Source organism: Triticum urartu, chromosome 1A (assembly GCF_056163025.1).
Source record: "Triticum urartu cultivar PI428250 chromosome 1A, HENAU_Tu73, whole genome shotgun sequence".
In the NCBI taxonomy this organism is placed as follows: Eukaryota; Viridiplantae; Streptophyta; class Magnoliopsida; order Poales; family Poaceae; genus Triticum; species Triticum urartu.
This window is the reverse complement of record NC_141873.1, coordinates 171,516,366-171,525,878: the sequence shown is the minus strand read 5'-3', so window position 1 is coordinate 171,525,878 and position 9,513 is coordinate 171,516,366.

Sequence of the window (9,513 nt, the reverse complement as noted above, 5' to 3'; positions counted from 1 at the left end):
GTGGACCCTTCAATGTAATGGATAAAAAGCTTTGTACCTTGAATAGTTGATAGGAGCAATTGGTAGCCCCCAAGGGCCGGCTCATTATAATGTGATGAGTCGGGTCTTCAATAAGGTGAGCAAACAATGACTTTGCATTAACCCCCAAGTGTCATGGTGCATGCTTGCAGCGACATGAGACTTGCATATTTGATGTAATCTCAACTTGAATAATGTAGCCCCCAAGTGCCGGTTCGTAAGCCTGCAGCGACTCGGGACTATTCCTTCAATCATATCCATTGATAATATGATAGCCATTGCGCTAAAGAAAACCTTAATCATAATACGGGTTATTGATAATCATAATAAAAATCCAGCCATGTTGGCTATTAAAGATTTGATTAATATACCCAACGATTTATAAGCGCATGATTCCAATGGCGCAATCCAAATATATACTGGCGACTGATAGTCCAAAGCCAGGCCGGGTTAATAAACACCGGATTATAAGTGATTATGCATTGACAACTCGTAGTTGAAAGTCGAGCCGGGTTAAAGAACACCGGGTTAATTTGATGACTGATAGTCATGCCGGGTCGAGAGACGCTGGTTCAACATAAAATTTATCAAATGAGAAAAATCTTGACAAAGGCAAATAAAACCGTGTAGTCGAGGCTTTTCAAGGGCTGCCAGGCCCAAATTCGAGGCTTTTCATGGGCTACCAGGCCGCTGAGTTAAACCATTTTGCAAAGCCTTTTAAGATGGGCCTCCAACTAACCAATCGTCGTTTTAACTTTGACAAGTTCAGGGTCTGTATAAGATTGACTTGTCAAACGTTCGGCGGGTCATGCCAGGATTACCTGGATAGGAGTGGCTTACTTGATGAAGGCAGGATAACCCAGGGTTTTAGGTGAATACACCAGGCTTCCAAGCCGTGGCTTGATAGCCAATTACAAGGGTCCTTTCAAAAGAGCCCCCAAGTAACTTTGTGAGCTGTGCTCAATGAGTGTCTATGTTTGAGTTTGTGCTTTTTGCAACACTCTCTTTGACCCCTAACTAATTTCCCTGGTGGCCTTACGTCGATCAAGAGGTGTAGCTATGGTTCGAATACGGCCAAGCCCCCAAGTGATCAATAATATGATAAGCCAATAAGGCAGGATACCCATGTTTGAACCGCGCATCATGGCAACAGGTCCTCTTTGGCAACCTTTAACTTTTTGCAAGAGATAAATTCTTCTTGAACCGGGATTTTGAACCGGATATTGAGAGCTTCAAAGCTTTATGGGGGACATCTTTCCCTTGAACCGGATTTTAAACCGGAATCTTCATTTTCATCCAGAAATTTTCTGACGGCCTTTAAATTAATATAATAGTAGCCTCCGGGATCGGGTTATCTTTCCTTTCAACATCCTGGGGCACTTGAATTTGCTGAAACTGGCAAGACTTGCTGAGTCATATCATCGTAGCCCCCGAGTCTTAAGATGACTCAAGGAGTTGTCTTGAGATTCTCCGTATTCGACCATAGAAGAAGGTATGTATCATCGGTGTTGATAACGTAATGTGAATCCACCGAAGGTTGAGGTGACTGCGGCGGGTTATAAATGATCCCGTATGAGCCGTGTCAGCAACTCGTCCAATGGTTCCTTTCAACTGGCGATTTGAAGTTTAACCAAACTTTAGTGGCGGCGACTTGTGCGCCTGCCCATTGAGTCATCCTGTGCAGATGGCTGTTGATAGTATATGATAAATTGCCTCCATTTTGTTGAAAGAAAAACCGAGCTACCCAAGCTGTGACTTGCTCATACTCAAAAAACAGCTCATGCAGACAGTGCGGCCCGATATATTGATGTAGACCAGGCCGTGAGAGACGGACGACAAGGACGACTGCAACATCAGAGGCGGCTCAGATAGATAAGTCGGCCGCGGCATGGTACACCGGTGCGGGCGGTAGAGTCAGCCGCGGGTTGTAAACTGGCATGGACGGACGAGTTGGCCGCGGCGTTGTAAGCCAGCATGGACGGGCGAGTTAGTCCCATGTGTTGATGAAGCGGGGGACGGCGATTTACCCATATAACCATCCAGTAGCATGGCAAGGATCAGTCCTAGTGCGATAATCTTGGCGCATGCCCCTTTGCGACACCTTTATAACAAATAATGACCCTGTCCAAAAACAGCAAAGATCAGAGTAATTGTTCTTTGATAAAAACAATATGCACCAAATATAAATAGATAAGATAGCACCTGGTATTTTTTGTTGGATGATCACGGACGCTGGACGTGCTTGGACCAAAAATAACCGGACAGATGCACGTCTAATGTATCACTGAACAGCCACGTCGCTGGATAATGTCAAGCTGCAGATTGAACCGTGTGTGAGGCACTAGAGGTGCATGAAAAACGAATAGTATATGCACGTCATTAGCAGTCTGGCCCCATAATCCATGCACGTAGCAGGTTTTCTCCTTTTCTCTCTTATCTGCTTCTGCCTTCCCCTTTGGTTCCAAACAAGGCCGTAACTGATTTGGCGATAGCAGCTCTCCGCGGCCGTGAGGTCAGGTAAGCCGGGGCAGAGGCGAGCCATCACAGCGAGTTGGCAAGGTGGAGCCCTGGCCGTAGAGACAAACCGTCGGAACGAGCCGTGGATACGGTGGTGTAGGCGGCTCAAGGCGCAACAGCCCAGAAGTGAAGTGTGCAAGCGCGTTCGCGCGAAGCCAGCAGGAAGCAGAGGCGGGGGTGACCCGGAACAACGGCGGTTTGCTGACGGTGATTAGGCTGAGGTAAATTCGCGCACGACGGGGCCGGCAGCTCAGAAGGGCACGCAGAGGTGCCGGCGGCCACAGTGGGAGAGGCTCAGGCAGCTGGAGCGGCTGAGGTAAACCACGAAAGTGAGGCAGAGCTGGCGCAGGCCTAGTGGCAACTTAGGCCATCCCGGCCCCTCGGAATAGAACTCGGTGGTCAACAACTCCAATTGACAGAGAAATCTGAGCCTGTTGATAATCCATTCCCGAGCTGTGGCCAGCTTAAGGCGAATCTTGGCGGGTCACCGCAGTGGCTGTTCAGCGTCGCGGGGCTGGCGATTCACGACTGCAGAAGGCCGGCTCGCAGCTGGAATTGGTCGAAAACGACTCACCAGCGCAGGAGGCGGTTTATGGATCTCGGCCGATTTACGGGGCTGGGTACGGCGATTGATGCTGAGGTGAAGGAGACTAGCGGCTCCGATCGAGACTGAGTAGTGGTAACTCGAAGCGGCGTGAGACGCGGGGCGCCGAGACAGAAACGATGGTGCCAGCGCGGCGGAACCCGCAGACTAAACCGGCGGCGGGTTGCGTCGCCGTGCCTCGAGCGTAGCACGCCTGCGCGGACGGAGAAGAGTGGAGGCGGTGAGGTGAGACCGTGCGGACACGGCGGTTCACGACCGGCCCAACGAGGCCCATCTTGGCGGTTCACGGCGAGCCCGCGGCGATGACTTGAAGCGGAGCCACGACGATAAAGGCGGCGGTTCGGCGACGGCAGTAGCGACGCAAAGCCATGGCGGTTTATGAGGCAACAAAGGCCGCGAGTGGCCTGGCTGCTCAGAATGCAGCAGAGGCAAAGGTGGACGGCTGACTCGCCGGTGACAGCTCCCAGAGGCGCGATGCAGTACGAGGGAGAGTTGCAGGCGCATGGCCGCACGAGGGCACTTGACGAAGCAGGGCCGCTTGACGCCGGGCGCGGGGCGCGAGGTTGACGGAGACACGCCAGCAAGTGGTTGACCCAGCAAGGGGCGACGGCGATTTACGGCGACTTGCGGCATGAACTGAAGGCGGGTTGCCGTGATGAAAAACGACGCAGCGACGACACAGTGCGGGCACGGCCACGGGAACGCAGCAGAGCAAGGAGGGACGGGGGCGCGTAATGGCGGCCGAGCACGGCGGTGGAGAAGCGCACCCGCGGGCAACGCAGTAGGCCGCGGGGGTGCTCGGGAGTGGGACGGAGGAGCCGGTCGGTGACTCGGCGCGGAACCCAAATCCAATCCACTTCCGGATCCGTGGCTCCGTCTGATGCCCTCGCGCTTAGTCGGGGCGGTTTCAACAGTGCAGCAGTACGAGGAGCAGAGGAGCAGCATTAGAGGCCGGCTTGGGAGTGAATTCTTCTTGGAAGAGCGGGGACGCCACGGCGGTGACTCGGAGCAGAGGCGGCGAGGCGACTCACCGGCAGTGTGGATGCGCAGGATCAGCTGCGGCGCGTGGAACGCGGCAAGGCGGGAACGCGCCGGACGCGGATGTACGCCTGCGCGGGCATAGAAGAGCGGAGGCAGCGAGGTGAGGCCGTGCGGCCACGGTGGCTCACGGCCGGCCCGACGGAGATCGGTGAAGCTAGACCGGCCACGGTGGCTCCGGCAGGCCACGACGGCTCGGCACAGGGCCACAATAGGTCGGTGACTTAGCATGGTGCAGAGGGCCGGCGGAGGTGAGGCCCGAGACCCGGACGGCGGCTCTTTGCAGATGGCGGCAGCTGTGGCGTACGCTGTAAAGCGGGGGCAGCTCGGAGCAAAGGTCGAGCAAGGGCGGCTCAACGGCGACTGTGGCATGGCAAAGTCAACAGTCGGTTTGGCCGAGCGTGACGGCGATGCGGCACGGAATGGGCCGGCTTAGCACGAGGTTGGTGATGCGATCCTCTGAGCCCCGACGACGGAGGTGGCGAGGTGAGGTCGCGGGCGCAGACAACGGGGGAGTCCAAACCGGCTCCGTTTCAGGTCGTGGCCATCTTTTGCCCATGACCGTGTTGGTGTTGACCAGCGATGGGCTTTTTCCTTTGAACTATTCCTTTGAGTCATTATCAAAACCGAGTAGTAGTTGGATTTGGTCAAGTCATAATGCTTCGTACTATTGTTGATTTGATAGGATGTCACAGTAGCATCACGATCCTGACGTGTCCTCGGGACTTGATTCCCTCGTGAGTGGCAGCCATTATGAATGATACATACAGAACAATAGCTGCAACGCGGCGGAATAGCAGGGACGTGTGATAAACCGGTTGTGGCAAGTCGACAGAATATGTGGTCGGATGGATCACTTGAACTCCAGTTGACCTCGCAGTGGTAACGTAGCAGACAAATCACCTCGTGCAGCTCGGACTCGGCGGATTAAGACGACGTGACGGTGACGCAAACAGCCTCCGGTTTTGTTTTAACCCTTAAACCTCTCATATCATAAATCCGGTCCAACAAATCTTGAAACTGATGCCGATCTTGTCAAACCGGCTCCTTTTCATCCGGAGAGTTGCAAGCTCTTCAATCCCTAGAAAAATACCCCCAAGAACTAAACACCACCGTGCATGGGCCTCATGGTGGGCGCCAACTATCGTGAAATTAACACGTCAGATATCCTTAATGCCAGGACTTAGTCGCGAGGCCAACGCATCTATGTGGTAGCTTGAGAGGGGTTGATCGGGACGAGAGATGCAACACACAAGACAAAGATTTAGACAGCTTCGGGCCTCGGGAAACATCATCCGGTAACAACCTTACATGCTGTTTGAGGCTAGATCTCATTCTCATCACGAGGGAGTGGCCATAAACCGGCTCTCCTCTAATTGTGTCTAGCCCTAAAGATTTGTTGTTTGCTTGTCCCTCTTTGGGGAGTCCTGCCCCTCCTTATATAAGTTGAAGGGGCGGGTTACATGTAGAGTCCATCTCGGACTAAGACTTAAACTATTTCGACTTTCTTTCCTAGGCTTCTTAACGTCTGTCGGTTTAACATTGTGTGCCGGTTTAACATTGTCTGCCGGTTTACCGTCGGTCTTGGCCATCTGTCTTAACTGTCCGCCAGTTTACCATCCGCCGGTTTACCAAGTCCCGGCCGGGTTACGACTCCGGCCGGGTCATACCGCGGGGTATATCCCTGACAAGTACCGAACGAAACATGATGAGGACATCAATACCATTGTTACATCCACATCCCCTACTGTTACATATAATGGACCAATTACTAGAGCTCGCGCGTTCGTAGTCGGATCGTCAAGATCGACTCCCACAGAAACGATAGCCACCATCTCATCGAAACATCGGGACACCTTTGCCTCTATCAAAACGCCAAGACCTACGAGAACGACTTCGTGGACCGACGAGTACCATGACGACCGTTGTTCGCCAAGTACACCTTCGGATGGTCAAGTTCCTCTTCAAATGTATGACCACACGGTGTTGCACCAAGTACCTCGATGGCCAGAGCCCTCGGATCCAACAAGTTCGTCTACGAGCCGTGAACAACTACCGTCGACGTAAAACGTGTACCACCACCGCCGCCCGAACGTCTATAGAACATGTACCGTTGACCCTCGAAGAACCGTGGACGTCGAGTTCCTTGTTCTGACCCCGAACACCTATGGAGTGTGAACATCTACGAAACGAGAACGTCTACTTCCACTACTTCCTCTACGCCGACTCGAACCGCTCCGATAATGCACACTTCAGAGGTATAACGTCGAGACGACCGCCGTGGACGATTGCACGTGTTGTTTGAGATGCACCCTTTGTCTGCACCATGTCCGTAGTGTCTCTCGCTTCCATGCCATCGACTCGTGGGAACCCGGTTACCGGGATCACCCCACCATCTTGCATGTCACGCTCACGTCATTTTTTTCCTTTTGCACCGGTATCTACGTGAGCTACCGGAACCGATATGTTGACGCGGCATCACTTTCGGATTCGTCGCCGTGGCACCCTTTTTTTCCACCACGGTGACAAATGCTTCATAATGCTCTTATCAACTTTTTCATAAAAACTTGCATAAAACTTGCACATGTCATCCGCATCATGATAATAACATTTAAAATGTTAAAATTGTTGTTTGCTTTAAATTACTAATGCATATGGGGATTTACCGGATTTGTTGTTTGCTATATCCGGCCCCATTTAAATTGTTTAGATAGATAATTCCTTTATGTTTCACCTCTTGACATGCTTAACAACATTTAATATTGTTGGGTACATAAACGAGATCGAACTAAATAATTGATGTGGTGTTCCGTCAATATGCAACTCGTTGCATATTGGGATACACTTAACTTGTAGTTTTGTTTGTGCCCTTTGCCATGTCATGCTTATTTAAACCGGACATGCATCATAATTGTTTGCGCATCATTCCATGTCATGTGTTGGTTGTTCACTATATTGTTTGCTTCTTTCCGGTGTTGCTTCTTCGGGTTAGTTCCTATAACGTCGCGTTGTGAGGATTCGTTCGACTACGTCCGTTTGTCTTCTTCATGGACTTGTTCTTCTTCCTTGCGGGATCTCAGGCAAGATGACCATACCCTCGAAATCACTTCTATCTTTGCTTGCTAGTTGCTCACTCTATTGCTATGCCTATGCTGCGATACCTACCACTTGCTTATCATGCCTCCCATATTGCCATGTCAAGCCTCTAACCCACCTTGTCCTAGCAAACCATTGTTTGGCTATGTTACCGCTTTGCTCAGCCCCTCTTGTAGCGTTGCTAGTTGCAGTTGAAGATTGGAGTTGTTCCTTCTTGGGACATGGATATTTTGTTGGGATATCACAATATCTCTTATTTAATTAATGCATCTATATACTTGGTAAAGGGTGGAAGGCTCGGCCTTATGCCTGGTGTTTTGTTCCACTCTTGCCTCCCTAGTTTCCGTCATACCAGTGTTATGTTCCTTGATTTTGCGTTCCTTACACGGTTGGGTGTTATGGGGACCCCTTGACAGTTCGCTTTGAATAAAACTCCTCCAGCAAGGCCCAACCTTGGTTTTACCATTTGCCTCACCACCACCTACTTTTCCCTTGGGAGTCACTCTCTCGAGGGTCATCTTTATTTTAAGCCCCCCGGGCCAGTGCTTGTCTAAGGGTTGCTCCGAAACAGAGCCACTTGCAGCGCCACCTCGGGGAAACTTGAGGGCTGGTTTTAGCTGCACGCAGTGTTCATCCGGTGTTGCCCTGAGAACGAGATATGTGCAGCTCCTATCAGGATGTCGGCGCATCGGGCGGTCTTGCTGGTCTTGTTTTACCATTGTCGAAATGTCTTGTAACCGGGATCCCGAGACTGATCGGGTCTTCTCGGGAGAAGGAATATCCTTCGTTGACTGTGAGAGCTTGTGATGGGCTAAGTTGGGACACCCCTGCAGGGTTTTGAACTTTCGAAAGCCGTGCCCGCGGTTATGGGCAGATGGTAATTTGTTAATGTCCGGTTGTAGAAAACCTGAAACTTAACTTAATTAAAACGGATCAACAGCGTGTGTAGCCGTGATGGTCTCTTTCCGGTGGAGTCCGAGAAGTGAACACGGTGTTGGAGTTATGCTTGACGTAGGTTGTTCTAGGATCACTTCTTGATCATAGTTTCTCGACCGTGCCTTGCCTTCTCTTCTCGCTCTCTTTTGCGTATATTAGCCACCATATATGCTAGTGCTTGCTGCAGCTCCACCTCACATACCTTTTACCCTTCCTATAAGCTTAAATAGTCTTGACCGCGAGGGTGTGAGATTGCTGAGTCCCTGTGACTCATAGATACTTCCAAAACCAGTTTGCAGGTGTCGATGATACCGTGCAGGTGACGCAACCGAGCTCAAGGAGGAGCTCGATGAAGTTCGTGTTCGTTATGTTGTTCCATTTCAGTTGATCAGTAGTGGAGCCCATTTGGGGCGATCGGGGATCTGTGTAGCATTTGGGGTAGCCTTCTTTTATTTTGGGTTCCGTAGTCGGACCTTGATTGTATCTGGTGATGTAATGCTTTGTTCTTGTAATTGTGTGAAGTGGCGATTGTAAGCCAACTATGTATCTTTTTCCCTTATGTATTACATGGGTTGTGTGAAGATTACCTCACTTGCGACATTGCTTTCAATGTGGTTATGCCTCTAAGTCGTGCTTCGACACGTGGGAGATCTAACCGCATCGAGGGTGTTACAACACTCTTGATCGGCGCAACGCCAAAGCCACTGGGGGCTACATGATCGTATTCGAATCCTAGCTTAACCCCTTTGGTCCGGTTTACTGATCGTATTCGAATCAAAAGCTTCAATATTACTCTTAATGCTTGATTTATATCGTTTGAAACATACTATTTTGTTTAACTGGGTTTTTTTTGTCTCAAATCTAACTGCACGTATGGTTTCAATTTAAACTGGCTCGGTTATTTGACAATGAGTTGCCAAGGTATAACAATCATCAGGCATATCAAGGTATTGACTTCTACAAAGATTAGGGTCATCAACCTTATTGTCCGGGTCATATAAGTCGGCAGTTCAGAATCAAAGAACATAGGTATGACATTGTCGTTCATAAACAGACTTATCTATGTCTTTTAGTTAATCAAAGGTTTTTCCAGCCTTGTGTATCTTACATCTGGTCCTGTTTTTTCCACTATGATGATTTCATAGTTATGTATCGGCTGTTTTGACCTGTCCAGCGATAAACTGCCAGGACAGTTTTTTCATCTTTTGCATACAGGAACAGATTTAAACACTGCAGATGTAATCACGAATATAATGCATATATTGACATCACGGGTAAAAAGTCATATGCAACATCCTATGCAT